The sequence below is a fragment of the Nilaparvata lugens genome, chromosome 6, assembly GCF_014356525.2.
Source record: "Nilaparvata lugens isolate BPH chromosome 6, ASM1435652v1, whole genome shotgun sequence".
NCBI classification, from domain to species: Eukaryota; Metazoa; Arthropoda; class Insecta; order Hemiptera; family Delphacidae; genus Nilaparvata; species Nilaparvata lugens.
This window is the reverse complement of record NC_052509.1, coordinates 67,549,576-67,557,434: the sequence shown is the minus strand read 5'-3', so window position 1 is coordinate 67,557,434 and position 7,859 is coordinate 67,549,576. Positions and strand designations below refer to the sequence as shown.

At 34.2% G+C, this 7,859-nt stretch overlaps 1 non-coding gene across 1 annotated transcript; it reads right to left on the bottom strand.

Moving 5' to 3' along the window:
• Positions 1-1,023: 1,023 nt before the first annotated feature.
• LOC120352119 lies at positions 1,024-1,146 on the bottom strand. Its single transcript, XR_005571718.1, has one exon. It is a non-coding gene; the product is annotated as a U5 spliceosomal RNA (small nuclear RNA).
• Between the last annotated feature and the right edge of the window lie 6,713 nt (positions 1,147-7,859).

The following is a 7,859-nucleotide window of genomic DNA, read 5'->3' as shown; positions in this document are numbered from 1 at the left end:
AAATTTTTTCAATTAGCGTTTTTCCTTGCTTATCAAATTTTAATACGTTACAACTCATGATCGGAAAATTCTATGTGTCGATTTTCCAATAGAATGATGAAACTTTCCACCTCTAGTGCCATCATCGGAAAATTCCATGAGCTCCATCCTCCAAAGAAGAAATTTTCCACCTGTAGTGGAATCCCACCAAATCCCTGTATCAAGTGAAGAGATCTCTCTGACAAATGCACCGTGGTATCAGCCTCTTCGATCAGATCACTTAACCAAACAAGGCAAGGCGGAGCAACAGGATGTAGAGTCTCCCTGATGACACTTGCTATTGAAATTACTCGAACTGAATGCGCCAATAAATCTTGTCTACGACACTTTCTATGTCTGCTCCGAGAGAAGGCGCTATAGTCAGGTCCACGTTATTATGGCAGTGTGTGATTAACATTGGTGTTGCTATCCTTTGTCTAACATTCGACAAAGCAGATAGCACTATCCTTCTCTAGCTTCTGCAAGTTGTAACATTGTTTTTCAACTATGTAGGAATATCAGAATTAATTAACAGAAAATTCAAACTGAATAAGAAAATTTATTATTCAATAATAAATTGAAGTATTATCAACGATTTTCTCCCCTCTGCCTAATAGTGAGGTCCACGTTATAATGGCAGTATTTGATCCACATTTGTGTTGCTATCCTTGTCTATCATTCGACAAAGCAGATGGCACTATCCTTTTCTACCTCCACAATGTTGCCAGAATGTTCCTTAACTATGTAACTTACATCCAACAAAGCATTCAATCTCAAATTATAAGAATTTATTAATTTATCATTGGAAAATTGTTACGTTCTTGGCGAATAAAATATAATTTTTTATTTGAAACAAGAATGAACAGTTAATATTACATGAGATACACCGGTACCTATCCTCTACGGAATCCAGCGGCAAGGCAGAGATTCGGCAACGCAGTTCTCATTGATTTAATTCAATCATTGAAGAAAATATTCAGTATTGAGGGAAATATTATATTTGGATGAAGAAGATATAATTAATCATTAATAATTTTTTTTCAGTTTAGACTCATCATGTGATCCACTCCATGGAAATCTTTAGTAAAAGGCGAAAGATTTATCCAACCTTGAAGTGGAACCAGAGGTAATAATTTGAAGAATTAAATTATAATTAAAGATTAATTGATCATTTTAATAATTTGATTGTATGGTAAGATATGTTGAGCAGGAATTAACAGTTAAGGCCGGTTTCCGAGCTCGGTATTTAGCTAAGTCCTAGACTTTAAACAGCTGGAGTCAGAAAATTGGTTATTCGAAACGGGGCGTGGTCGCAGTCATTGTCATAGTCACGTTTGAATTAAAATTCGAAAAACTAGTGAATTGAACACAAAATAAAATAAAGAGAAAATGGTGTAAAGTTTCAGCTATTTTGAATTATTTAGGAATGCCTAATTTCGTCAAGGAAAAACGTTTCCAATTATAGAAATGAGAAAATAAAAACTACGACTACTGTTATAAAAGCAGCGACTACGCCCCGTTTCGAATAACCAATTTTCTGACTCCAGCTGTTTAAAGTCTAGGACTTAGCTAAATACCGAGCTCGGAAACCAGCCCTTGGTATTACATAAGATATACCGGTATCTATCCTCTATGAAAGGCAGTGGCAAGGCAGTGAATCGGCCTCCTATCTTCCTCTACTGTCATTGTCACGGGCACCTCGCAGGAATAAGTTATTCGTTCGGGTGAAGTAGTTAGAAGTGGATATAGGGAAAAACAAGGATTAAAGGAATAGAATGGCACTTCTCTTACAAGATGTATAAGTGTTTTGCATGGAGGAAATGGCCTCTCAATTGACTACATCTGGTGAAAAATTTCATGAATTATCGATAAATTATGAATACAGTGATGGCGTGATTCCACTGAATAGTACCGCATGTTGATAATAGCTTTGGAATATTTTAATAGTAAATGCGGAGTGGGCAGATCCACAGTATCATTCCTACAAGAACATGGGGAGATGTATCCTCTGTCAAGAACTGGACTACACTTGTTGCTGTTATTGTGTGGGAAATACTTCTGCTACATTTGATATATTTACTTACACTAATTATTTATAATGTAGATCAGAGTATATCAGAATATTCACTTCTACTAATTTATAGTTTAGATTGGACCTGTCAATAGAGTGGCACAAGGAATGGATCGGGTACAAGTTGATCAAATTGATAAAAAATCACACAAATTTATCGATTTACATTGATCAGCATTATTCTCTATTGATTGATACAATGAGTACATCATCAAAATGATAGGGAGAAAAGAAGTAAGGTATCCTTGTGCTATTCCTCTCGCAAATTTAGATAAGGTTACACATAGTCCGAGATAGGTTAAGTGCCGGTTGCACAAAAGCCGGTTAATTTTTATCGAATAACATTGCTCAGCATTATTCTTTATTGATTCATACAAAATGATAGGGAGAGAAAAAATAAGGTAACCTTGCGCTATTCCTCTTGCAAATTTAGATACGGTTACACATAGTCCGAGATAGGTTAAGTGCCGGTTGCACAAAAGCCGGTTAATTTTTATCGAATAACATTGCTCAGTATTATTCTTTATTGATTCATACAAAGTGATAGGGAGAGGAAAAATAAGGTAACCTTGCGCTATTCCTCTCCCAAATTTAGATAAGGTTACAGATAGTCCGAGATAGGTTAAGTGCCGGTTACACAAAAGCCGATTAAACTTTAACCATAATTAATTCCACGAGAACCAATCAGAGAAGCCGTCTTTTCAAAAACGCCTTCCTGATTGGTTCTCGTGGAATTAATCACCGTTAAAATTCAACCGGCTTTTGTGCAACCGGGTCTTATAGTCTTGTAGTTGTTCACTTCACAAAATTTTCAGTCCTTAATCATTTTCACAAAGCATTGGTGAATAATATTGTTTTATTTGCGACACTAAAGCCATAGCTTTTGCTATTGTGATAGTTCACATTGTACTCGTAGATCAAATTTCTCAAAAGGCTGGAAGTGGATATTTCGGTACAAGGTGATCAAATGAATGAAAAATTACAGTAATTTATTGATTTAAATTGATCAGTCAATAATTTTTATTTTCTGCAACATTGGAGAAATTATTCAACAGGATACTACTCCAGAGAATATCATTGACTGTTATGATGTCAACTATTGTAATACAGATGGAAATTACTGAGGTATTGCAATTGTTCAAATGCTAATGAATTAATAATGATTATTAAAAGAAAATCCTAATCAAATTCTGTAAATCACCCCGAAGACTTCTGCTACTACAAATATTGACAACTGGGTAAATAGTGGCGCTCGTCGAATTTCCATCTAGTTGTTTATCCTGTTGTTAATATTTGCAGTAGCAGAAGTCTTCGGGGTGATTTGCAGCATTCAATTTCGATTATCGTTTCATGATACAGTGTAATAATTATTGTAATGAAATTTTGGATCACAAATTTTGAAATAAGCTCAATATTTTACAGTTTTAGTAGTCATGGAATGCGATTTTCTTATTCAATTTGGTTTTTAATCTCTATGGATTCGAGATGTCATGTCTACATTACATATGTGCAGTGAAAATTAGGCAAGAGAAGGAAACATACATCTAAAGATGGGTTTTCGTTTGTGCATACATGCCGTCGTTGACCACGAGGATCTCAGATTGAGTAGAATTCAATTTGTCTAAATAACCTAAAAGATTATGTTCAATAATGTTTTCCTCCACCTACTGTCAAAAGTACTTACTTTACTCCCTGAAACATGATACTAAAGTGTCACTTTTTCGCTCTCGGGTACTAAAAAACAGAAAAACTCCCTAGGGAGTAAAAGTGACTCCATTTAAATAACATGGGAAGCATCTCTATTTTAAAAACGTACATTTGAAATAGGTCAGAAGGTCTAAGCTCAGATGAGGAAGCATTTAGAGTAGTCATTAAACCAACTAAATTCAATACCTCAACCAGACATTTGATCGATATATAAAATTTATGTTTGTATGCTGAAATTATTATTACAAACTTCATATCACTATACTAAAAAAAAATGTATATATATTTCTCTTTTATTCCATGTTATTCAAAATATCAGCCAACGAATATTACTTATTAACTAATCAAATTTGAAACGGGAACTTCATCATAGCTGTAGTTTTGGCTGTCATTGTTGTTACAACTTTAGCCGACAGATAGTGCTGTCGGAGGAGAACTGTGATTACAAGCCAGCTGTTTCTGTTTACTTTTTAGATTTTGTTGTAACACATTGTTTGGTCACATACGTTTTTAAAAATTATTTTATTAGCAGTTTTTATAAAAATGTAGGTGGAGGAAAAATGTTGTGTATATCACGAGTGAAAAATGTTTTTTCTCCCTCAGGAAAATTGTTGCCCTCGGCTTCGCCTCGGGCTTCAAACTTTTCCCTCAGGGAGAAAAAACAGCACTTTTCACTCTAGATATACAAATAACTATTTAATGGGGGAGGTTGAGTTTATACTTTTTTATAATTTTAAATAGCAATATGTTGATATTATTAGAAATGTTTTGATTCTTAAATAATAATATGAACACAAATAGTGAAAAGTTATTTGATCAGCTGTTTTTAGCACACTTGAAATTTGGACAATATGAATGTCAACAATGCTTGTCGTCGTCGACTGCGGAAATTTACGCACAAACGAGAATGCACTTCAAGTCACGCTTTGGGCGGTGTTATCACCTGAATTAAAAAAAAAATACAAGGATTGCCTCAAACTTCGTCTTCTCGAGCAAGAATACTTTTCCTGATCTCGTGTTCTCTCTAAATTTCTCTTCTCGGCTAGTCCAGCACCTGTCTTGCAAAAAGCGTGCCACTTGTAATACAAGTCTGTCCACCTCCACAGCACTTAAAAGATGACGTATTGCCGGTAGTTGGCGGTGAAATTACGATCCTTTGCGTGTTCTGGATCAGTTTTTTGCAATCACGTGATCTTGCAGAGACCGAGATCTCCAGAAAGACCCGAGGCAGACCCCGGACAGACCAGAGGCAGGCACGCCACCGTATCTGTAACCTCAGGACTCCCTCTGGCGTCTTGGACGTTCCTCGAATTTAATATTATATATCTTGAAGATACAGTAATACACATGGGGTGTATCCTGGAAATATAGTAATACACATAGGCTAAAGTATCAACATATACTACGTGATATTCGTCATATATAGGCGATTTGGGATTTCAAAGTCCGAAAAGAAAATTGAAATATATACATAAACTGTTTCAAGACTGAAGATATATACTGTGAATATGATAATACAGTAATACACATTAGCTATATACTGAAAATATTCATTTATTTATCTATCTATACATAGATACATACAATATAATTCTCAACTATGAATGATTGGGTAAGGAACAACAGGATTAAAGCCCAAAACTGTTCCTTTCCCAAATTCAGATAGAAATTGTCAAAAAATAGGTTATGTTCACACTTTATGATTTTTGTCCAATTTTGAGTCCAAAATATTTATAAACAAAGGAATTTAGAATTTAGAAAAGTTGAAAACTAAATTAAATATTTCAATGTTGTTTTCCGTCACTAACTGCTTTTTATTAAATCACTTTTTGCTATTAGAATAAAACTAGCCAAATTATCTGACTGCTAGTCGTTTTTCCCAATAGCAAAAATCTGGTGTGGCGCACTCACACAACTTTCCTTGCCGTTATGAAAATTGATCACCTGACGCTAGTGTTCCCGCGCATCTCAAGTCTACTATTCAAATATTTGAGCCAGCTGGTGACAGGGCAATAACGCTGGAGACACACATGAGGTCTGCTATCTCTTCATAGTGAATGATTTAATAGAATCAACCATAATTTGCAATTGAATAATCACATTTTCTCGAATTAAAAGCTTATTTTAAATTTTAGGTGAAAATGTTACTGAACATTAATTGTAGAGATTTTCACGCTCGATCTACTCCACTTGATTTTTTTTTTGTTTCAATTGCATCTGAAGCCTGAAAATTGGTAATCTATCTGCATTGATGGGGCGGAGCTCCTGAAATTTTTACAGATATGGGACTTGTGGCAGTTGATAGAGCTTATCGATGACTATTTTAGGTATGAATTTGATCAAAATCGTTGGAGCCGTTTCCGAGAAAATCACGAAAAACCCTGTTTTTGACAACATTTTCGCCATTTTAGCCGCCATCTTGAATTGCATTTGATCGAAATTGTTCGTGTCGGATCCTTATAGTGATAGGACCTTAAGTTCCAAATTTCAAGTCATTCAGTTAATTGGGAGATGAGATATCGTGTACACAGACGCACATACACTCATACACTCATACACTCATACACTCATACACACACACACACACACCACACACACACACACACACACACACACACACACACACATACAGACCAATACCCAAAAACCAGTTTTTTGGACTCAGGGGACCTTGAAACGTATAGAAATTTAGAAATTGGGGTACCTTAATTTTTCTCGGAAAGCAATACTTTCCTTACCTATGGTAATAGGGCAAGCAAAGTAAAAAGTGATTTAAATTAAATAATAATACTTCACTAAATCATCACTGATAACTGAAAAATACTGTAATAATAATTGAAAATTCTAAAACTTGAAAAGAAAATCAAACCAACTCCTGAAACAACAGCTGATTGATGAACACAAATGATATTCGCTATTTGTAAAGGTGCGTACAGATTTACGAGCCTCGAACATGAGCAATTCACTTTTGATCAGCTTACTATATCTGTATTTTTACAGAAACGATATAAGATATATATATATATAAAAAGCTTGGCATCAGCTGATTAAAAGTGAATTGCTCATGTTCGCGGCGCATATATCTGTACGCACCTTAATTTAGGTTTCCAAAGTCCGAAAATATAGAGAAATATATACATAAACTGTTTCAAGACTGATGAAATATATAGTTTGAATATAATAATACAGTAATACACATGGGATCACGTCTCAACATAAATATTACATGATATTTATTTATTTATTTATTCATTTATTTAATCATTCAGAATATTACACAACTTACAGAAAAGTACCACAGGCTTATAAGCCCAAAACGGTTCCATTTATACAACAGTCCAAAAGTAGCTAGGTTATGTGTCACTTAACATTCTTCAATTACACACTCAATTTATAATTCAAAACACACAAAAATCATTTTTAAATAAAAAAAATACTTCTAAATTAAATCAAATCAATCACAATTAATTAAAAAATTCCAAACTTTGGAAAAACTATAAAATTTTGAGACCGAAAAGACAAACACACTATTTAGAACTTATCACAGCTGTAACTGTTGAACTTATATATTCGTCATATATAGGTGATTTAGGTTTCCAAAGTCCGAGAAAATATAGGAATATACATAAAATGTTTTGAAACTAAGGCTATTGATATTACAAATATACATAGAAATAAACATTGCTTGATTGTGAGTACATGCACAATGTATGTATATGACATAGACTGGAAAAATATAGAGATAAATAAACTGTTTCAAGACTAAGGATATATATTGTGAAGATATACATAGAAATGAACATTTTTTGAGTGTGTTTGCATGCACATTGTCAGTATATGACGTATTGTATATGTAGGTATACTTCACATAGTGTTGGTTACATCCCGCTAACCACTTAAAATTGAGCTCTCTGCCTCCAGCTGAACCAGATTTCGTTTTTCCTGACACGAAGCGACAACGTAAGATCAGAGAGGGGAGAATGCAATATATTTATATCATATACTGTAGTTATACAGTCGTATTATGTCTGGTAAGATACAAAACTCATCTGACTTGAGCCAA